The sequence below is a fragment of the Diuraphis noxia genome, unplaced genomic scaffold (assembly GCF_037042655.1).
Source record: "Diuraphis noxia isolate RWA-SAM2 unplaced genomic scaffold, SU_Dnox_SAM2 contig0005, whole genome shotgun sequence".
Classification (NCBI taxonomy): domain Eukaryota; kingdom Metazoa; phylum Arthropoda; class Insecta; order Hemiptera; family Aphididae; genus Diuraphis; species Diuraphis noxia.
In genome coordinates, this window is record NW_028301715.1 from 35,873,576 (window position 1) to 35,886,932 (window position 13,357).

Sequence of the window (13,357 nt, forward strand, 5' to 3'; positions counted from 1 at the left end):
CTATTGTATACATAATATGTGTACAATCGTAAAATTAGATGTACTTCACCGTATGTTCACGAATGACTTTCTTATTTTTTTCTATTTTCACAACAATTTTGAATTCATAGTGTAACCACGATTTTATACGCGGACATAGGTATAAAATAAAATTATTATGATTTGATAAAGTTGGAGATAAGCGTGACGTTTCGTCTGCCATTAATGACTTATTTTCAATTTTTAATTCTTAAAAATAATAAATAGTTTTGATTCTTTTATCTACACTTTTTAACTTCCTACATATAATAAGTTTAAATTATATTAGCTAATGCTATAACATGTAGATATATTTATATGCGGTTGTTTGGTACAGTAGAGCAGTTTTTTAATTTTGTAAAATATTCATCCCTTATCGTTCATTATTACATACAAACATACAGGTGTTGGAAACGATGTAATTTTTTGTAAAGAAAAAATTAACAAAATATTTAATTCTATGCTCGACTATACAGGTAGATTAAACTATACAATCTCAAACCTTCAATATTATGTCGACCTATATTTTATTGTGATAACTGATAATATTATTGTTCAATTTATAATTTTAAATATACGATTTGATTTTATGTTGCGGAATCTACTGCGCAAAATATGATTTGGACGTAGTTTCATTAATTGTTCAAGGCATTTATGCACAAAATTGCATATCGTTTACTTGTGTTGGGTATAAAGTTTATAAACTTGCTGTGTGTAACATTAATCGGCAACGTATAAATTATGGTTTAAAAATATAATATTTTTTTTTTATTTCTTATATTTTCTTATCCATTTTATAACAACGAGATTTCCTTATTTAGATCCGGGTTTGGTCCGAGGATTTCATTAAGCATTTCGTTAAAATTGAGATTTTTTCGCTTCTGTTGGTACAGATGACATTCTTTAATGATATTGTGTTTCACTGTGATCTGTGTATTGCAAGCTTCACAAATGGGAGGTTCATATTTAGACATAAGGAATCCGTGAGTCAATCTGATGTGTTCAATTCTTAGGCGATTTATAGTGGTTTCATTCTTTAGATTTAGGTTGGAGTTTTTCCATCTGAAAGTTGTGCTTTTGATTGGTTTAGTTTAATGGTTTAATTATTCCATACTGTATGTTATTTTTTTTAAATATTTTTATTTGTGGCATTTTTGGAATCGACGTAAAGGATAAGGGTAGTAGGTATGACTAGTATGTTAATGTCTGTGTCGACATTTATTTATTTTCCTTTGGGTTCACTTAAGTATTTTTGGCAAGATGTAACTGCCCGTATAGTTGCAGAGTATTACGAAGATGCTTGATGAGTATTACGAAGGCGCTTGATGAGTATTACGAAGGCGCTTGATGAGTATTATGAAGACGCTTGATGAGTATTACGAAGACGCTTGCGATGACTAGTACGTATGGGTCATTAGATTTTTATAAAATTGGTTGGTGTTTGTTTGCCCTACTTCCATGTGTCTATAGTCCACATACCTATATGATCTAGGTGTTTTTCTTTCTATAGTATTTCCTCAAAAAAAAGAAATTGTTCAAACAGCACTGTACTCTATTGCCTGTGGATGTTGAAATATAATATTCACACCGTGGATTATGAATTTATGCGTGAGGTGGACTTTTAAATACTATTCCGGAGAACTGGGCACGTCGATACAAGAATAAGATTAATTGTCTTATGACCTGCAGGATACTTTATTACTTTGTGAACTATACAGACCACGAGGAGTCTTCGCAGCGGTGTTTTTTTTTTATTGAACTCGCGCGTTCGTAGCGTGCTTATCATAATATCATTTATCTATTGTACATATACGAATATTATTATTAATACTCGTCAAATTTTTTTTTCGGCTGACGGGCGGGACGATGGAAAGTTGAAATAGATTTTACTTACGCCCAAAACGATGATGATATTATTATGTATATGTTCGTTAACGCGACGATAAACGCGTAGTAACGGCCCTCCGATAGAATATCTAATTGGCCAGTGGTAACGTTTTAAGTGCACTCTCTCTCTCTCTCTTTCTCTCTCTATCTATCTATCTATCTATTATCTATCTATCTATCTTTCTCTCTCACAAATGTACAAGTATATTATTTATAATCTGTCAAGTGCGAGACTATATTATGCGCATTATATTATCCAGGTCGGCGTTATTGTGAGTGTAACTGCTGTTGATGTTGGGGGTCACGGGCAAAAATGCGCACTTGACCCTGCGAGCAATCTCGACCTACATATTTTAACGCCACTGCTTTTCAGCTCCGTTTTGGCATTATATGGTAATAATAATAATAGTAATACAACGTGGTAGTGTCGTCGTGTATCCTAATTCCCTCCCTTTACACTACACCATAGATTATAAATTATAATATAACTTATAAGTAATAGATGTAGGTAGGTACTGCACTATATCTACACTGTCCGTGTTCGTATCATGTAGCTATGAATTATTATTATCTTCTGCTTTAAATATAATAATACCAGTAATGCAATCAAATTGTAATTCCCATTTGAATGGAAATAAGCCTTCTGGACACAAATTCGTCTAAAAATATTTATTTTTTCTTGATAACTAGCTTAAATACCTACCACTAGGGTTCACTTTAACAGTCAAGATATCTAGTTATTGAATAACATAATATATTGTATGAGGTAAATACTTATATTATATTTTATTGTCAATACTGTATAAATTATCAATTTTAATATAGTAAGTGGGTATAGTACTTAGAAGATTCGAAAAAAATTAATGAAAATTAAAAGACCATTTAATTTTTGAATTGGTTGTATTTTGCTAAGGCTAATAATATATTGAGTGCATATAATGATGTTTCATCATAAACTATTTTAGGATGCAAATATTGTCTTCTTTCAAAGTATAAAGAGTCTTTAATTTTTTGATAGATACTTAATGATACGGTCGCCATACATGGTTTATTGTAACCATGCACTCATCAATCTAAGTAGATCTCAAGGATGTGCACACCGACTTTATAATAATAATATACGATCGCGTATTTACCACACAGACTGTACATCTGATGCATTTTATTGAGATAGTATAATGTCATCGTGTTTTTAATTTTGAACTTGAAGTCCGTTAAGGAGTTTATTTAAGTACACGTTTCACTTATACGTTTTTCTTCTACGGGCTACGGCCAGGGTGCGATACTGTATTACAATTTACAAACCCTAAGAAAACTAATTGAGATTTGAATGACTATATTATTTTTTTAATAGAAATTATTGTTTTATTATTTATTATTTTTTTTTTTTTATCAAGATTTTAGTAGGACATTCGAAAATCACGTTTTACGATAACCTATGCTCGCGCTTATGATTCTCCTCCATATCAACATTTGACGAACCACATGGCAAATGTTAATCTTAACTGCGTATAGTGTATGTTATAATCATTATGGAAATGCAACTATGAAAAAAGCGCCAAATATCATCAAGTGTGCGCGTAGTAATAATTGAAATCCGAAGATCGTCTACAAAAAGCGTCGAGTGGAAAGTGATGGTGAAAACGCATTGCACAGCCTCCCAATGAATAAAAATAGACTCATTGTCGACCAGGCGACGCTGGCACTTTAAATATGTTTATACTTCGGAGTCACCGGTAAGAATTATACTATTTATATATCCGATTAGGTACCTAATAAAAATATATACTATATAACCATATAGGTACCTGCATGCAAGTATACTTACTTTAATATTTGTTTAATAATAATGTACTTGTCTAGGCACCTTCGTGTGATGCGTATCCCACCGCCTACGATCACACAATTTCTAATTCGAAAGTACCTATATGTACACAGTATATAATAATATCACATTATAGGTAGGTGGAATTCGGAAAATGCAGCAGGTAAGTCACGCTGTGTGCGGCCATCAATTGCTGCATGGAACGCCATCGCATTCTGTTATTGTTATTATTCACATCTACGTATATATAAACAGTATATTACAATATCATAAGTAAACCTCTCTGTACAATAATACGACGAAAGATCGTAACAATAACAGTTTATCTATTAAGAAATCCTTGTGGGTGGAGACCCTACGATCATCGGAGAAACTTGATCGAATTTTTCAATTTAGATATTATTATATTAGAGATTTTGGGTCTAAATCGGATAGGTTATACAATATTATTCCTCGTTAGTCTTGCAATAAATATTATAAGCACACTTGATAGCGAATTTATTACGTTTTAAACGATGAATATGGATATAATAATATGTAACTTGTGGGATACTCGTCAAATTGGAAAAAAAGTATGATCTCCAAATGAGGAGGTTATTAAATAATTGATATTATATAAATAATATTTGGACGGATTAAAATTCTCATCACCAGCATGTGAATGTTCAGCCTCAATTGTTGGATTTTTATAATCTAATTAAATGTTTCAAAGTGTTTTATTAAAAATATAAAATATACATTTTTAAATTTTTTAAGCTTACCTTTGGAAGTTACTTAAATGCCTGGACATTTTATTAGAACATTTCTACCGAATACTAGAAACCAGATTATGATGAACCGTATATGCGCATATCCGTTAAAAATTATTTTTTTATTTTCTTTTATTACAAAAACTTTTATTTCAACCTCCATCTCGACTAAATAACGTTTTGAGATACACTGACTAAGTGACAAATTAAATTTATAACTCACGTCCGCTGCGTCCCCATGAAATCGATTATATCGATGAGATAAGTGTAAGTAAATAATATTATAGGTACCTGTATAATATAATATTATCTCGATTTATATGATAATCGTGGTAATAATATTGATTAACAATATTGTAGAATGTATATAATATGATATTACCTGTGGTATAGATAAACTGTAGACGTACGGCTGCGATAAACATTAGATCCATATCTATCTACCAAACTATAGTGGATTTCCGTGATATTTTCGTTAGGTATAAAAAATAAGAAGATATAAGAAAATATAAAAAAAGTACAATAATATATTAATGTAATAAAAGTACTACAATTACATTTTTTAAATAAATAATTATTCTATATGTACTGACTATATAATATATATAATATTACATGTGTAACCTACATAATAATATTATATAATATAAGGTACTTTATAATTATAAATGAAAATTGAATAGACGATTTTGTATTTTCGGGTTTTTTTTCCAACAATAAAAATGTGTTTGGATTTTTCGTCCGGCAATTAAAAAATGAATCCGGACTTTTTTTCAACTATTTCTATACCGGACTTTTCGTCCGGGAATCACAAACCGGAAACGGATGATTAAATTGCAAGACGCGCGTTCACTTATTGGTTTGTTTGTTTACAATTTGCTTACCTACATGACTTTTCAACATTCCAACAATAATTGTATAACGACTAATGAGCAGTCTACGTTATAAGATATTTAAAGTTTTGAAATCGTTATCACATGTATTGTGTAATAAATTATAAATTTTAGTTACCTAACCTAGTACCGACGTTTCTATTTTAATTAATTATTAAATTAAGAATGTTAAATTTACGTTACGTTGTTTTAGAGTTTTATGAAGACAATCGCATGGTGGATTTTTTCCAATATTTTTTTATTATATTAATATTTTTATATTTTTATACCATTGTGGTATTTAACTGAAACAAAAATTGTATGATTTTTTTTTACTTTATTTGAAGAATTACAATCTATACATAGTACAATAAGTAATAATAATACAAATTTACAGACAATCAACAGGAATAAAGACATGAGGAGGGAACCACACATTTATGTGACACCTCTATAAAAAAATTGTATGATATAAATTATTTTAGTACACCATGCTTACGGCTATTAGTGCATTAATATTTATTATTCTTATGAATCTAATTTTTTCTGAAATCTACTTTTAGTACTTTTGAAGTTAATTAAATTAAGTATAGAATTATTTTTGTTTTTGAGAATATTAGAATATTATGTTCATTTATTAGTTAAAATTGTATCATAACATTTTGATTAAGATAAAAAAAAACTTTTTAAAAATGACGAATTTTTAATTAATGTTCTCGAATAATTTTAGATTTTTGTGATTTATAATGTATGTACGATGACTGCGTTGAGTAATTAATGATGCATATAGTTTATTCATTATTGCATACTATTGCATACTATAGTATAATATATGTATATATATATATGAGGGATATACTTTGTACGTCCTATATATACATATAGTATATTTATACTTGTATTACACATTTCCACCTTACGTATCACAGATATGTGTACACCAGCTTGTGGTTGAAATTATAAAATGCATCAACCAGTGGCTCAAAGAAAACCAAATGAAAATTGCAAGTAAACGCTAAAAAAAGTCATATAAGATTTAGTTTTAGTACGAATTCCATTCAGATGAGTATCAAGTATTTTATTTTAATAAACAAATGATGTTAGAAAATGTATATTATAATATTACGACGTTATAATGTCAGATCGCACGATAAATAAGTAGGTATATGCCTACCTGTGTAAAAACATTAATTATAGAACTATGGTTGTAAACATATTACCTACAAACGCGCGTCTTTGATCGTCAGTTGTTATCTCGCATATGTAAGAATGGATACAACAACTGAGCAACATACTACCTATATATTATTTAGGTAGACAGGTAGGTAAGTAGGTTTTAGGTAGGTATCTTATAGTAGGTCTCTATCTACATTGTAATAGTACGATGATGTTGATCTCCACTTAACGGATTGACCATTCCCAAATTTTCTAGACCCGCTGTGTAGGTATACTTATATTTTGTTTACAGCTGCGTATATACGATAATAAATGTATATATAATCGTAGGCACGGTTAGAAAATCGTTAAGCCACGGCAGCAGTGTACAGTTTCTATTTTTACTGTGATGGCAGTACGTACCTACGCACATACACGAAACACTTAATGTGAATTATAGGGTTATAGAAGGGAGTTGGAAGTAAAAAAAAAAAAAAAACCGAAACCATTAGGAAATAAAGAAGAAGAGTAAAAAGTGGCACACAAACGCTTTGGATCGCGTCCTGCAGTTACACATGAGTTATGATATATATAAAATATATATATATATATATGTATATAATATTATATGCGTATGACAAAAAACGAACGCACACAATTGATATGGCTTCGGGACAATTGAAGAAAAGCTACTTTCATAGAATTCTGCGCTGGTACACGACTTACGTGACTGAAATAATGATAATAGTGATGATGATGATAATAATAATAATAATAATAATTATAATAGTAAAAAAATCCAAATACACTGGACAATTGGTAATCGGCAACTGGATGAAAGTAAAATCACTAAAAAATATTACCGCTTTCCAAACAAGATGCGCGGAAAATCTTCGGTGTTTTTCCTGTAATTATTCAATTAAATTTCGTTAACTGTTTGATTGAATGTTACATTGGAAGGATACTTATGTTTTCCAAGGCGTGTGTACAGAACCTGTACTGTTTACAAAAATGCATTGTATAGAGTAATCTGAAAAATGTCTGGAACTATGAAATTGTTATGTAATAAGAACAATTGATAGACAAAAATTATGATATTCACTATTGAATTTAAAGTATAACTGTATTTTATTTATTATTTATACATTTTATTTGGCTATAATAAATAATACCATTCGTTGATTATTATATGCCAACGATTTCTTCAGTGATTAATGCTCAGCATAATATTTAGAATTTTTTTAATTATCCCTCTAGGTAGATACGGAAAATATGACATTTAGCAGACAGACATATTTTCGAGTTTCCATCGCTTTTCATATAGTATTTCAAACTTAATGGTTGACACATTTTAAAAGAAAATTATTTATTGACATTCCAACAAAAGAGTACGTTTCAGACACACGCGTGCTATCACAAAAATTATGGTGAATTTAATATTTGGAAATAAGCGAAAAATATTTTTGAACACTAACTAGGATTAACTAAAATGAATAAAGACTAAAAAATATATAATACATATGGGTATATATTATAGCTGTCAAAATCACAAGAAAATATTTAATCTTTTTGATTCATTGAATTCGCCATAGGTATAACTGGACGTCATAATATAATGACCAACTGAATATAGGACAGCAATAATATATTTTCTTATTTTCTAAATCGATGTATGACTATTTTGTACATGTATATCATATACTATACATAATACAATATATAAAATACATTTTTCGATTGACACAAAGAAATATAATTAAGAACATTTTGCACATCATTGTAAACGCATGCCTATAGACTAGGCATTAATATGGCTTTTAACATTTTCTGAAGTCCGTGCGTGGTGCAATTAATTCCGGAGATGCCTAGTCGTCTATAAGATACCGTTTTCTCGAGATAATAATAGCATAAGTAACATACATTAGACGTCTTTCGAAGCACGAAAAACATAATTTTTAAATGTTTCAATTTTGGATGTGTTGATATTTTTTGCAATTGTTTTAAAAACAAAGACAATTTTCTTTATGCAAGTTATAATTTATTACTCACATATTTTTACCTACACGAGGTGTAGGACAAAGTCTTCGTCCATTTTTCCAGAAAACGAATACTATATTCCTGATTTCGTCTCTAGGAAGATGGGCGCGTGCGGTCCCTGAGCTTGGATTTATATTATTATGAGCGTGTAAGACGAATAAAATAATTACACTGTATACGACATACGTATATATGCCCTGAAGACAATTATATTTTCGATGATGTCCGATATCTATATGAATAAAGTAGTTATCGAATACATCTAGAAAAACTTCACGATATCGATAAATCGATAGCCAATATCGTTGTACAACAATATAATATTTTATAGAAAATTCTCATTACCTTTGGCTGACGATGACGGTTTTACGACAATATAATATAACACTATAATGAGGGACGAGGTGGCTAAGCGGTCTAACGCGTAATAGGCTGTGGCTCAGCCGGACCGGGTTCGATCCTCGACCATCGGGCGACATTTGTCAACGGGCAAGTCACGGTGTCCGGAGAACAAGTGCCGCCATCCCCCACTCTGGGGCATGGTAGAAACCTACGGGTGCCCCAATAAAAATTCTGCCAAAACTCACCCACGTGTAACACACCTTACCGTTCCATAAACCTACAGTACCACCCCCTTCCCAATGGCCTTAGTGCCGCGGAATAATTAATAAAAAAAAAAAAACACTATAATAATGTGTAAAAGTATTGTAGCTACGTAATAATATAATATAATACTGAGAAAACCGCGTGAAATGTGCCATAGGAACACGTTGTTTGTTTAAGTAGATTTCTAGATAGTATTCTTATTACTTATATTTTTTTTCGTTCGTTAGGTCAAAACCGAAGTGACCATATATATCGTTGTCCATCGTAGTAAACAATAGAGTATGCTCGCGCACGCTTTTGGTTTCAGCATGTGTGTGTCTATATTATTATACGCTATTAAAACGCATAAAGTGACCTCGCTTCCGGTCGTTTCGTCAAATGAATCGTTTCGTTTTAAATGGCAATTAACGTGTGAACCGGACCAACGGAGACTCTCCTAGCGGTCGTCTACAGAGGATGCGACGGACGAGGATACTATATATATTATTATATTATATTCCCTCACGCACCCGTCCGTCTACAGTTTTCCGCGATTCGCTCGCTGCAGGATTATTATTATTTTATTATAGTAAAATTGTGATGATTATAATTATTGTGATACTATAGTGGATGTTACTATATTGATTCAATACACGAGAATTACGACTTTCTAAACGATCGCTCAGTATCTTGTACCTATAATAATAGCGTCATCCGGATCATCACTAGTACAGTCGATTTCGCATGCGTTTAGTTTGCGGTCTTCACGCAAAATGGACGATCCACGTGGTCACGCGTACACGTGTGCATATAATATACCTATATTATACCTTACGTAGCTATTAGTGTCTATATATTATCAAAAGTGTTGTGAACGAAATTTCTATTTTTTTCTTCCGACCGATCATTATACACACGCCGTACGACTGTTATATGATTGATAACACCGCACCTATATATTTTATTTTAATTAGGTTAGAAGTTGAACCACCAGCATCATAGCACTATGTGGTTTTTGTAATACATACACACACACACACACGATGTAATGCTACGTGTTGATGTATCGACTATATACTATGGTCTATGGATATTAAAGCTGGATTATGCGTATGATATATTATTATTACTATATGTCAGCATATGAATCTATACGCGTAAGACGTAGGGAGTTATCAGATTAAAGCCTATACAATATAGTTCGTATTAGGTACAGTCTAGAAGCTACATATAAATATCATTATTGTTAATTATCGAGACTATTATATATTATCGTACTAGAAAGCTTTATGCGCCTGCAGTAAAAAAAATAGATTACAAATATAATAGGTATTATAATATCGATACGCGATTTTAATTGTCGAATTTACGGCTAACGGGACAATACGCGCGTCTTTCTCGACGAAAAACAATAGTGATTTGACGTTTAGAAAAAGGACCACAAGGGTCGCACCAGACAGAGATGTTCACAAACCGAGTGAAGATGACGGATCTCTCCTCTGTCTTCCTAAGAATAATTCAATAGAATCCTCCAATGAACATACTGGATCGATGAAGAGACGGAGAGTGAAAAGTCCTTAAATAGTTGCATGGACTATAATAGCGAAGAAAAGAAAGTAATAGAAATGTATTATTTGTTTTGATGATGACCACGATCGCGAAGTGTCTGAGCGCTGTCGAGAGCCGAAAATTTTAATTATTTATATAATTTATCTATCTCTGCAGTCTGCTCGGTGTTTGTATCGAGAAAACGTATAATTGTGAATCTCTATATCTGTGTTATCGCTGATGTCTTGTACAATATTATGCTTAAACATTTTATCTTTTTTGTTCTAAATAATATGTTTTGGTAGGTATTCAGTTTTTTTTTTTACATTTTATAACTTTATAGGTAATTGATGAATGCGCAATAATATATACGTTTTGAATCTTTAAGCTCTTCTGGAGTCAAAATAACAACGAAAAAAAACGCTTTTCTATTGCAGAAATAACTTATACTGATATATGCATTTACATCCTTAGATCCTTGCATGAATGCATCCTATGCACCACAGTATAATAATTACACGCTATTGCGGATGTACAGGTAAACGCGGTGAAACGTTACATTAATAAACATTGAACTGCTATTTTAACTGCATTGAACATTAGAAAACTCATGCACTCACCTATCACGATCGATATGGGCTTGGTGCACGCATTTTAAAATCGTGATTTTAAGCGTAGGTTTCATTGCACCCGCAGAGTTCTCCAGGCAACACGTATAAATGTATAATATTACATATATAATATTATATTATAGCTAGGTAACCTACACTTAATGTATATATTTAAGATGTGTACCCTATGGCATGTGTACATGATAATGGACTCGACCCGGACACGTGTTCGTTATTTTGTGCCGGTGCTTTTTAATGGTTTGTTTGATACCTCTTAAAAAATGAGAATGATTTTCTCTGGCATACGTTCGACGATCGTCCAAATGGTTAATATCGCTAAAACACAACCGAGTCGTCACCTACACGAAGTTCGGAATACTTAATGGTGACGGGTAAAAGTAATTAGGAACAAAATATGTAAAGTATAAAAAATAATCGTATATGGAAAATATTATTTTTATAAATTGGTGTGCTCAAGTAAAACTTTATTTTAGTAGGTCTATAAAGCATAATGAGTCCAGTTAGTGTCTACAAAATGTTTGACTGTATTAAAAAATTATAAACTATGCACAACATTTCGTAGTATATAATTTTATTATATTCAATTTTTACTAGATATGAATCTTTTACTGAATAATAAAAGAATCTATTTGTTGTTTACAAATTGTACTGAATATTTAAAAGGTCAAGATTATCTAAAAATTTTTTTTTTAAATATCAACATTCATAAAATTATTTTTATATAAACAAAAAGTGAAAACATATAAAATGAATGACAAAAAATTTGAGAAGTCTGTGGAATATATTTTAGTCGGACAATTTTTTAATACAAAGTTAAGTTCTGTTATTGTTTGACAGACTATCAAAATCCTCTAATTAATATTAACGATTTAATAATTCCTGATGAATATATAGACATTTTACGAAAAATGTTCTTTAAGTGGGTTATAAATGTTATATTAAGGTCTTATTATAATTAATCGCGAAAACGACAATTCAATTTTGGAAAATGTAACCATTCTTATTGAATGTTCTAAAATATGGTATCTACAGCTAGGATTGGTTTATGGACTCGTGGTACAGTTAATAATATATTTATACTATTTAAAATTATTTTTATTGATAAATATAAATACATATATTATGTGTAACTCTAAATTAAAATTAACAGTTAATAGTTTAATATTATGTAATATTACATTTGAATGATTGATATATTTTATATATTTTCTTCGGAGTTCATTTTCCTACAGATATTTTGACCCAGGTAACCAGGATACGTAGGATTCAATCGTACATATTATATATATAATAATTAATAGTTTGATAATAGGCAGCTGTAGCATTTTGTCTGAGTCTGCAGTGGCTGTGGTGACGTGCGTGTTAGTGTGTTATTATATTGACCATAATATATAAATAATATGCAATTTCAGTTGCCAATTTATTAGTTTATTCGTATTACGGGTGTAATTTATAAAACAATAATGTTTTTTTTTTTAGTGAAATGAGGTATTTATACTTGCGACGGATCGAAAATAATATGATGTCGAAAAGTTTTCACAAACTTTCACTCGAATGTAGGCTTCCATCGTATGTTATAGAGATTTTCGACCAATTATTATTAGGTAGTCGTCTTTTTTTCTTCTCTCTAAGCTAACAAGCCGCCGCGTGCTGAATACGCATGTAATGGCCATTTTGTTTGTTTATCATCACATTATAATAATATATCTCGGGGTGACCATCTTGCGATAAATTTTGTCCCGAGAAACGACTTGCCGGTGGCTTGGTGGTATACTTACGCTTAGGTATATAACTTAAGTCTCTATATCGTCTGCATACACGCTAAGCGCGTGCGTGTGGCCAGGACATATTTTTTCTTACCTACCTACTCTGTTTTTTAAGTGTCACAGCTGCAGCAGATCGTTATCATCGTCGTATCCGATGCTTCAGAGTTCGTGCGAGGAACCTCGCGTATTACATTATACCAATGTGGCTCAATGGATGTATTTATACATACCTTTTTATGAGTCTCTGTCGTTAAAACGCTGATTTTCATGTATATACACTGTA

At 31.1% G+C, this 13,357-nt stretch overlaps 1 pseudogene; it reads right to left on the reverse strand.

Annotated features, from left to right (window-relative positions):
* LOC149055238 (uncharacterized) overlaps positions 1-13,357 on the reverse strand; it is a 429,976-nt pseudogene that overhangs the window by 347,940 nt on the left and 68,679 nt on the right.